The sequence below is a fragment of the Physeter macrocephalus genome, chromosome 18 (genome assembly GCF_002837175.3).
Source record: "Physeter macrocephalus isolate SW-GA chromosome 18, ASM283717v5, whole genome shotgun sequence".
Taxonomy (NCBI): Eukaryota; Metazoa; Chordata; class Mammalia; order Artiodactyla; family Physeteridae; genus Physeter; species Physeter macrocephalus.
Genome location: NC_041231.1, coordinates 48295751 through 48306182, shown reverse-complemented (window position 1 = coordinate 48306182; position 10432 = coordinate 48295751). Strand labels below are relative to the sequence as shown.

The following is a 10432-nucleotide window of genomic DNA, read 5'->3' as shown; positions in this document are numbered from 1 at the left end:
TTCCCTTTTCTCCACACCCTCTCCAGCATTTGTTGTTTGTAGATTTTCTGATGATGCCCATTCTAACCGGTGTGAGGTGATACCTCATTGTAGTTTTGATTTGCATTTCTCTAATAATTAGTGATGTTGAGCAGCTTTTCATGTGCCTCTTGGCCATCTGTGGGTCGTCTTTGGAAAAATGTCTATTCAGATCCTCTGCCTATTTTTTAATAGGATTTTTTTTTTTTTTTTTTTTTTACTATTGAGTTGTATGAGTTCTTTCTATATTTTGGATATTAGCCCCTTATTGGTTATATTGTTTACAAATATCTCCTTCCATGCAGTAGGCTCCCTTTTTATTTGTCGATAGTTTCCTTTGCTGTGCAAAAGCTTTTTAGTTTGATGTAATCCCATTTGTTTATTTTTGCTTTTGTTTCCCTTGTCCAAGGAGACATATCCAAAAAGTATTGCTAAGACTGATGTCAAAGAGCATACTGCCTGTGTTTTCTTCTAGAAGTTTTATGGTTTCTAGTCTTACATTTAAGTTTTTAATCCATTTTGAGCTTATTTTCTTATATAGTGTGAGAAAGTAGTCTAATTTGCTTCTTTTGCATGTAGCTCTACAGTTTTCTCAGCACCATTTATTGAAGAAGCTGTCTTTTCCTCATTGTGTATTTTTGCCTCCTTTGTTGTAAATTAATTGCCTGTGTAAGTGTGGGTTCATTTCTGGACTCACTATTCTGTTCCATTCATCTATATGTCTGTTTTTGTGCCAGTACCATACCATTTTGCTGACTATAGCTTTGTAGTGTAATTTGAAATCAGGGAGCATGATACCTCCAGCTTTGTTATTCTTTCTCAAGACTGTTTTGGTTATTATGGGTCTTTTGTGTTTCCATATGTATTTCAGAATCATTTGTTCTAATTCTGTGAAAAATGCCACTGGTATTTTGATGGGGATTCCATTGAATCTGTAGATTGCCTTGGGTAGTACTATCATTTTAACAATATTAATTCTTCCAATCAATGATCATGGTATATCTTTCCATCTGTTTCTGTCTTCTTCAGTTTCTTTCAGCAGTGTCTGTTTTCAGAGTATAGATCTTTAGCCTCCTTAGTTAGATTTATTCCTAGGCATTTTATTCTTTTTGATATGATTGTAAATGGGGTTTTTTTTCTTAATTTCTCTTTCTGATAGCTCCTCATTAGTTTATAGAAATGCAACATATTTCTATATATTAATTTTGTATCCTGCAACTTTACTGAATTCACCAATGAGTTCTAGTAGTTTTCTGGTAACATCTTTAGGATTGTCTGTGTATAACTCATATCGTCTACAAACAGTGACAATTTTACTTCTTACTTTCTAATTTGAATTCCTTTTATTTCTTTATCTTGTCTGATTGCTGAGGCTAGGGCTTCCAATTCTGTGTTGAAGAAAAGTGGCGAGAATGGGCATCATTGTCTTGTTCTTGATCTTAGAGGTAATGCTTTCAGCTTTTCACTGTTGAGTATGATGTTAGCTGTGGGCTTTCGTATATGGCCTTTATTATGTTGAGGTATGTTGCCTCTATACTCACTTTGTGGAGAGTTTTTATCATAAATGGATGTTGAATTGTGTCACATCCTTGTTCTGCATCTGTTATTATTCTTCAGTTTGTGAATGTGGTGTATCACATTGATCAGTCTGCAAATTTTGAACTGTCCTTGCATCCCTGGGATAAATCCCACTTGGTTGTGGTGTGTGATCCTTTTAATGTATTGCTGTGTTTGGTTTGCTAACATTTGTTTGAGAATTTTTGCACCTATGTTCATCAGTGATCTTGGCCTGTAATTTTATTTTATTTTTTGTGATATCTTTGTTTGGTTTTGATATCAGGGTGATAGTGGCCTCATAGAATGAGTGAAGAAGCATTCCTTCCTCCCCACTATTTTGCAATAGTTTGAGGAGGATAGGTGTTAGCTCTTCTCTGAATGTTTGTTAGAATTCACCTGTGAAGCCATCTGGTCCTGGACTTTTGTTAGCTGGGAGTAAAACTCCACTCTTAATAAGTACTCTAACTACTTTTTTTTTTTGTAACTTAATTACTCATTCTAAAGAACACAGTTATAAAGAAAGAATCTTGTGCCATTGTTTAAAGTACCTTATAAAAAATCAATTTAGAATTGTCACACTTTTGTTTCTGTCACTTGTATAACCATCAGTTTTGTATAAATAACAATTTACCTTTCTCTCTTTCACTCTCAACTTTATAAATTTTCATCCTACTTTAAATTCTCTGTCCCTAGGAAAAGCGTCATCATTTTGACTGTCCCTTTCCAGAGCCCTGTTGAGTTTTTCCTTCCCCCTTTATATGAATCTTGATCTCTACTCCTTCAAAGGTGAATTAAAACATAAGTTAATTAAACATGAAACTTTTGGGCTTGCCTGGTGGCACAGTGGTTAAGAATCCACCTCCCAATGTAGGGGACCCAGGTTCGAGCCCTAGTCTGGGAAGATCTCACGTATCACGGAGCAACTAAGCCCGTGTGCCACAACTACTGAGCCTGTGCTCTAGAGCCCGTGAGCCACAACTACTGAAACCTGCACGCCTAGAGCCCGTGCTCCACATCAAAAGAAACCACCGCAATGAGAAGCCCACGCACCACAACGAAGAGAAACCCACGCACTGCAACGAAGAAGAGTAGCCCCTGCTTGCCGCAACTAGAGAAAGCCTGCGTGCAGCAACGAAGACCCAGCACAGGCAAAATAAATAAGTAAAATAAATAAGTTTAAAAAACAAAAAAAAAATGAAACTTTTTTGTGGTTTAATTCTTTTCCACAAAATTCAAATCCATTCTGATGCTAATATACACATCTCAGATATCTTTCTTAGGCAGTAATCTTCAAAGACCCAGAACTCTTTCTTTGTTTAAATGGTATGTAGCCACACAAGGGGACTTCCTGCCACCCTGTTTGGAGAGTATGTGGAAGTTGAGTGGGGGAAGAGTAGCAGACAGAAGCACCTGCAGAGCCCACATTAGTGTCACTCTCCACAGCTCATGGTTATATATATTTCCAGACAAGCATGAAGCCTCCAAAGATGCTTAAAGCAGGTTTACCAATTTTAAAATGTCTGTCTGTATTTATTCATATTTATATAAGTATATGGTCTAAGCAGAAAAATAACCCATTAAAAAAATCCCCCAGAGTCATGATGGAGGTCCAAGAATTTAGAGCTGAAAGGAACCTAGGATATCAGATGGAACACCCTTTCTTTGTAGCCAAGGCTTTGGGTCCCTCCAGTGTAACGGAGGAAAACAAAGAACACAGTGGCTAATAGAACCAAAAGAGACTTGACAGACCTCCAAATGAGAGTAGATGAGGCAGCCTGTTAGCCCAATTCAGAGAAATAATTTTAACAAAGATTTCCATAGGTTAAGCTCTCTCCAATTTGCAACCCCTTTCACAAACCTCCAATTCCGCACTCTTCCTATCACCATAGCAACACTCTTCTAATAAACTACTAGAAGGGAAGAAGCGATTTTGCAAATGTGACCGTCTCCTACCCTCAGTTTTGCCGTTGTATGTGTGTGTTTTCCTCAGTTTTTCTATCCTGTGAACTTTTATTCTCTCTAAAGATCTTACCATTTTATAATAAATAGCACCTGGCCATTAAAATGGGAAAGCCAAGCCTGGAAGCTTTAATAACTTGGCACTATGTATTTCACTTAGATCAGTGGTTCTCAAGTGCCAATCCATGGCCCAGCTGCTTTGAAGTCAATTAGACCCCAGTCCAGACCACCTGAATCACAATCTCTGGTCAGCCCAGGAGTCTGAATTCTTAATGTTCTCCACTGAGGTGCTACCAGGTTTGCCCATCATGATTTATCTTATATTATACCTGTCCTGAATAGCCAGCATCCCAACTGTTGTCCTTTACAGCAAATAGATGAAAAATAAAACAGTTCAGTTCAAACTGCCTGAATGATAAAAGGAAACTACAGGATCTGTTTTAGACAACTTCTCCCCACAAAAAAAAGAAAGAAAGAGAAAATTATCACAAGATGACACTACCCTTAGTTACCCTTAGGTAAGATATGAAAGGTTTCAGAATTTTAAAAATACCAGACACTGAGGCAAAGAAACAGTACTGCAGGCCAAGGTGGATATGAAACATTTGCTGATTTCAACTCTTTCCCCAGGCAGAAGTCCAGTACAGATCCCCCGATTCTGATTGTCTATCCAACTTCTCAGCACTAACTTTTCCATGATTTATAGTGTATCTCCATTTAAAGGGAAGTAAAAGGCATCACAGTCATAAATAGAAATGAGTGGTGACTGAATCACCAGTTCCCCTCTGTGAATGCAGGTCTTTTGAGGTTGTGTACACCATCGGGTTTTACTATTATAACATTAATTTCCATAGATGCCACTGGCAATCAGTCTGCAGTTTGAAATTATCCAGGTCACACTTGTCTGCATGATTCAATATAGTGACTTGATCTGAAACATTTCTGGATGATGTCTTCACAGTTTATTCTGACTGATATAGTCTGAAATGGGACCTTCAGGAAAGATTCTCTCTCATGTTGTCTGGATTTATCATGGCCATGCATAAGTCATCCAGAAGTGTGTTATTTTCCTGCCCTCTGGGTCTCAATGCACAATGCTTTGCTTGAAGAAAGAAAAAAATAAAAGATTTGTTTCAGAAATTTCAGCTGAGACGACTAGAAAATATTTTTGAAGATTGATTAAAGTTGGTTTAAAGGTTCGTACCAACCTTCTTAAAGAAACGATCTTAAACTATTACCTTGCTTGCTATATACCATCTGGCCTTCCGAAGCAGCATCGTATAGGCTTAGTCCATTGAGCGGCTGAGACTTCTGGCTTCTGACCAAGACTGACATTGGGAAGATGGGTAGCTCTAAATACTGTCATTTTGTAGCACTCAGTGTTATTAATCATGATGAAATCAAGTGGATTCTTGCTTGGACTTGACTGTTTTCCAGAATTTTTCCTAAAATCACTTGAATATTTGACTGGAATTCACAAATGTTGATGTGGCCCTCAGATCCACTCTGTCATTGGTGCTTCTGGAGTTGATCGGCTTTGAAATGGAAATGTAGGCTTGTTGATTTGTGTTTTATTTTTTCCCTCTTGGCTGGAGAATCTCTACTTACTGGAGGAATCAGCCTTGTCCTCTAGGCCATATAGTGGTCGTGCTCAGGTTTCCAGTGGGTGTAGAAGAAAGACTCATGAGCTTTTAAGATTCAACATCCCAAGATCTTACTTCTTTTAATTATTATCTTGTACTGCTACACCATATATTTCTTACATCTTACTTTCTCTTTAAAAGCTATTTATTTTAGCTTGTAGAAAACTTGGAAAGACACTTAAGAGGAAAGAAAAATTATACCATAGTCCCAGATAAACTATTGGTTATAATTTTGATGTATTTCCTTCTAATCATATATCTACTCCTTCCATATTAAAAGATATTCACTGATCACTTGCTCTTTATAAGGCACTAAGGAAGACTCTGAAGTTATTGACAGTCAACCAAACAGAGACCAATTGCATTATTAGGTATCTCTCATTAAATACAAATGGATAACACAAAGTGCTAAGAAATTTGCCTGAAACAGCCTTAGAGATTCTGTGGGCTTGGCAAAGGTGTTAATGATGAGGGAAGCGGATTGCAGAGAAAAAGTTCATTTTCACCTTGAATCTATAAAATATTTAGGAAAGTGTGTAAGTAAATATAGAAAAAGGAGAAACTGAGGAATCCTAAATGACGTCGTGACACTTTTGTTATCCTGGGGTTGGGGATGTGAAGAGAAAAGAAGAGCATAGGAATAACCTCAGGTAGACATTTTTCCTCATGTTTCTACTTTTTTTTTTTTTTCCCGGTACACGGGCCTCTCACTGTCGTGGCCTCTCCCGTTGCGGAGCACAGCCTCCAGACGCGCAGGCCCAGCGGCCATGGCTCACGGGCCCAGCCGCTCCGCGGCATGTGGGATCTTCCAGGACCGGGGCACGAACCCGCGTCCCCTGCATCGGCAGGAGGACTCTCAACCACTGCGCCACCAGGGAAGCCCATGTTTTTACTTTTTTCCCAAGGATCTAAAGGCAAGGAATTAATATTAAACAGTCAGGTTTTATTCTATAATTGCGCACGTTATTATCCCAAGAACACTCCATTTTCTTCAGGTAATTGGAGTAGATTAGCTGTCAAGAACCCTGGAGTAGATGCCCAGTTTGAATTGACTCGCCCAAATGTTTCTGCTCGCTTGATGAGTCCCTTACATGCATCACTGCTGTACCATTTCCTCAACTGTTGGCCCAGAGGAGCTCCCTGCCCCCCGGTAGACAGTCTCGCCTGACACAGTCCAGACTAACTAGATCTCTTACCCTAATGAATGGTTGCAGGCCCGACCTGCAGAACTAACAGCTGTCTAGGTCGGTCTGGGGGCAACTCCCTTCTTTCACCCAAACGGCCGCTGTGCCTGAAAGAGTTCATTATGGAGTTTACTAATAGCCCGTGTGTGTGTGTGCCCGCTACATGAGCAGACTCCTTGGTCTTTGGGAAACTGCAATGCCAAGTGCTAAGCTGCAGATCTCATGTGACTCCCTACAGAGACTGGCAAATGGACCACTCCTTCTGGTCTCCCTCTGGCCTCCTCACCTTGTTTCTCTATGACCTTTTTAGCCACTGTGAGCATAACAGCATGGCTTATTAAAAGCCCTGAACTCCAGACTACTTCCCTGGCTGTGGCTGGACTGCTCTCATACGCTTAGCTCTGCTGCCTGGAACTATTATGGAGCCCAAGTGAAATTATGGGCATAAAAGTCCTTCTAAGCCACAGAGTGCTGGGGCCAGAGGGTTCTTTGGAGTTTTTCGATGCCTTAGGGGTAAATGGGTCTCTCAGCCTGTGACTTGGCTCTGGGCCTCTAACTGTCCAGTCACCCCTCACCTTGATGATCCACAAGCTTCTTACAGCATCATTGCTTGTCCATGCCCAGCCGTGGTCCCTGAACCCTCATTCCCAGATGGGTTTGTAGCACAGTAGGAGAATAGTTAGACCTCACTTAACTGGTTTTGTCTATAAAAACTGCCTAGGTAAGCATTGCCTGAGGAAGTGGGACAATGTGTGAGCAGTGGCCAGCCTCGGGAAAGGTCCAAATGTGCTCAGATTGTCAGATAATTCATGAAACTCATAAAAAAAGAAGTCAGTATAGCATCGATTTCCTTGGGAAAGCAAAATCAGTCCCAAGAGGCTTGTGGGGAGGAGAGAGAAGCCGATTGAATAAAACAAGGAGGAAATAGGCATGCAGGGATTCGAGAGATGCAGAGCATCCTTGTTGGCAAATTCTAATGTCTCTGGCATTGATTCTAGTACACTTGAGTCCAGAAAGCTCAGTGACGGCAGGATTGTAAAATCAGTGGCAGGAAACAGCTCTTAGCTTCAGGGGAGAAGCACATTTAACTGTCTAAAGAGAAACCACTGTGTCTGTGGAGGTGAGGCCAATTAATGTGATATTAATCTGAAACATCTTCATGCTTGTACAAGTTGGGAACTTCTGATCCTGGTGCTTATGTTTTAATAATCCTTTAGGTTTCTGTATTTTTATTCCTTAATGCAGTACCATTTTTCAAATCTAATATGCTCTTCCAATAAATACCCTTTCTTATGAAGAGCTTTATTTTTTCATTCAAAAGGTTTTAAACCCTAAGATATATAAACAAAGGTGTTTATTGTTATATTGCATTAGTGAAAACTTGGAAATAATCTAAATATTCATCAGTATGGGGACCTATTATGTAAATGTTGGTCCATCTATATAATAGAATACCATGCAGTACACAAAAATAATGAGGTAGAACTATATATATTGATAGGAAAAGATGTTTGTGGTATTGGGTTATAAAACTGTATTTTTAGTAAGACTCCATTTTTATAAATACTGAATATATGTAACTAAGTTTAGAAAAGAGTTTATAAGGAATAAGCATTACACTATTAAAGCGTATTCCTCTAAAGGTGAAAGTTGTAGAGGGAAATTTTCCTTCTCTTATCCATGTATATATGAATTGATCTGTAGTATGTGGGTTTCTTACAGTGAGCATGTGACTTTTTTTTTTTTTTTTTTTTTTTTTTAGAATTCAGGTTCCTTCAAAATTAAACAACAGTAGAAAGAAAAAGATCACTAGAGGCACCAGATATTATAATTTTCTTGAACTGGATTCACTGCTCCTCAGATTAAGCCAAGAAATTTGGAAAACCTGAAAAACCAGAGATTTCAAAGTAGCCAAAATAGCCATTGGATGTTCCCCAACATCCTCTGTTTAAGAATTTGAACTGTTCACACACACAGCAACTTGGATGCATCTCAGAGGCTTTGTGCTAAGTGAAAGAAGCCAGTGTCAAAATGTTCCATACAGTAGGATTCCATTTATCTGACACTCTCAAAATGACAAAACTATGGGGAAGAGATCAGTGGTTACCAGGGTTTGGGAAAAGGGGCAGAAGAAGGGAATTAGTTTTGGTGATGGAATTGTACCATATCTTGATTGTGGTGATGGTAAACATGCAATTTACATGCCAAAATTCATAGAACTAGTGACAGAAACATACATTTTACTGTATGTTAATTAAAAAAATTTTTAAAGCAGTAAAATAAAGTAAAGGGGAACCAAGGAAGATTGTGTGTCTGTCCCACATAAGAACTTGGCTGTGGTCTTCTGGTTTGTTCAGCACCATATATCCACCTACGCTGCAGGCCTCGCTCTCCTTGGTTGAGTCCCAGGGGCAGCCTTACCCTCACCTCTGCCCAGGATCAGTTCCTCCACCTGTAAGGGATTGTTTAGTTTCTATTTGAGTAAATCCCATATCAGGAAGCTCAGCATCTTTCAAGGCTTTATGTTGATTTACATATATGCCTTCTCTGTAACTTCCTCTCTGTAACTTCCACCAATGGAATCTAATTTTGCTCACTGGTAATAAAATAAAACGAAGTCCAACCTCTCTTAAAACTCCAGAAACTTCTGTATATTGCAGTCATATCTCCACTCTCTCAGCATCCCGCCTCTCCTCCTCAGAACTGTTTCTTTGCTCACCTCGCTACATGCTGGTTTCCAGACCCTCCACCCCTCTGGTCTCTTTTGTCTGCTGCCTCGTTTGTCAGCATCTCTCTGAAATTGCAGGGACCAGAGTGAATGTGCTTCTCCGTCTGTGGTCTGACAATAGAGAACAGAGCTGGCCCACTCTCTTGCTGATTCTAACAGTTTTTAATTTAGTGACAGTGATGGTTTCTTCTCCTTCTGTAGAAACTGTATCGCTCTGTGGACTAGAAGTGTGCAAACACTGCCTTTTTACACATGCCGCTGTGAAGCCTCAACTCCCTATCCTGTTCAGTAGGACCGGGTTCTTTGTCGTTCACTGCAGAATTCCGCATTTATCCTGTTCAGTTACGTCTTCCTAGGGTGACCATCCTGAACTATCCAGATCACTTTGCATCCTGCAGTGTTCTGGCGTCTGGCATATCTACCTTTTTCCCCACCCTCAGGCTCAGACGTGCCGAGTCTTCCTCTCCATTATCTTCATCCTCTAAAAGACTTGAAGAAGGGAGAAGTCTGAACTTCATTTCTGCCCCATTGCCTCTGACTCAGTGAGAGAGCCTTTTCCACAGGAAAAGAAATGCCAACATGCCCTAAGGTTTCCTCTGCCTGTGTTCCTTTCCAAAAAGATCCCTCTTGTGTTCTGAACGTTGTCACTCTTTATCGGTGACTGTTAATTGTACGCTTTGATGCCAGTTTAGGTGGCTGTGGCAGGATGGCGCCGCATAAATACAAGTTACCATTGTAATTAACATCACTGCATACTTAAGCAGGTTGGAAACCTCACGGCCTCCTCTGGTACTTCATAGGTGTGTAGTTATTATAAAATTATACACATCTGCGTGTCTTATTTCCATAATTGCTGCACTTGAAAGGTGACTACTGGTCTCTTCCAGAATGAAAAGGTGTTAATTATGTTCATAATCGGGAATTCTGAAGCAACTTCTCTTAGTGGGTCCTGGAGGGGAGTGTGCTGGAGATGACAGAGAAGGCAAGTGGCCAGGGCCCCGGTGCCAGTGCGAGGGCAAATGGCTATGAACGGAAGTAGAGATTCCATAGAGAAAAGTGAGAAAAATATCTCAAGGAAAAGCAAGTTATAAATGGTCATCGACTTGAGGACATGGGAAGGGGGATGGGTAAGCTGGGACGAAGTGAGAGAGTAGCATTGACATATATACGCTATGAAATGTAAAATAGATAGCTAGTGGGAAGCAGCCGCATAGCACAGGGAGATCAGCTCGGTGCTTTGTGACCACCTCGCGGCGGGGGGATAGGGAGGGTGGGAGGGAGATGCAAGAGGGAGGGGATATGGGGATATATGTATACATATAGCTGATTCACTTTGTTATACA

The 10432-nt window shown here is 40.2% G+C and overlaps 1 protein-coding gene and 1 long non-coding RNA gene across 2 annotated transcripts in view; both read left to right on the top strand.

Annotated features, from left to right (window-relative positions):
* ULK4 (unc-51 like kinase 4) overlaps window positions 1-10432 on the top strand; it is a 591889-nt gene that overhangs the window by 511984 nt on the left and 69473 nt on the right. The window lies entirely within an intron of this gene.
* On the top strand, window positions 1395-2718 carry LOC114484217 (uncharacterized). Its single transcript, XR_003676824.2, has 3 exons — window positions 1395-1463; window positions 2269-2361; window positions 2447-2718. It is a non-coding gene; the product is annotated as an uncharacterized lncRNA (long non-coding RNA).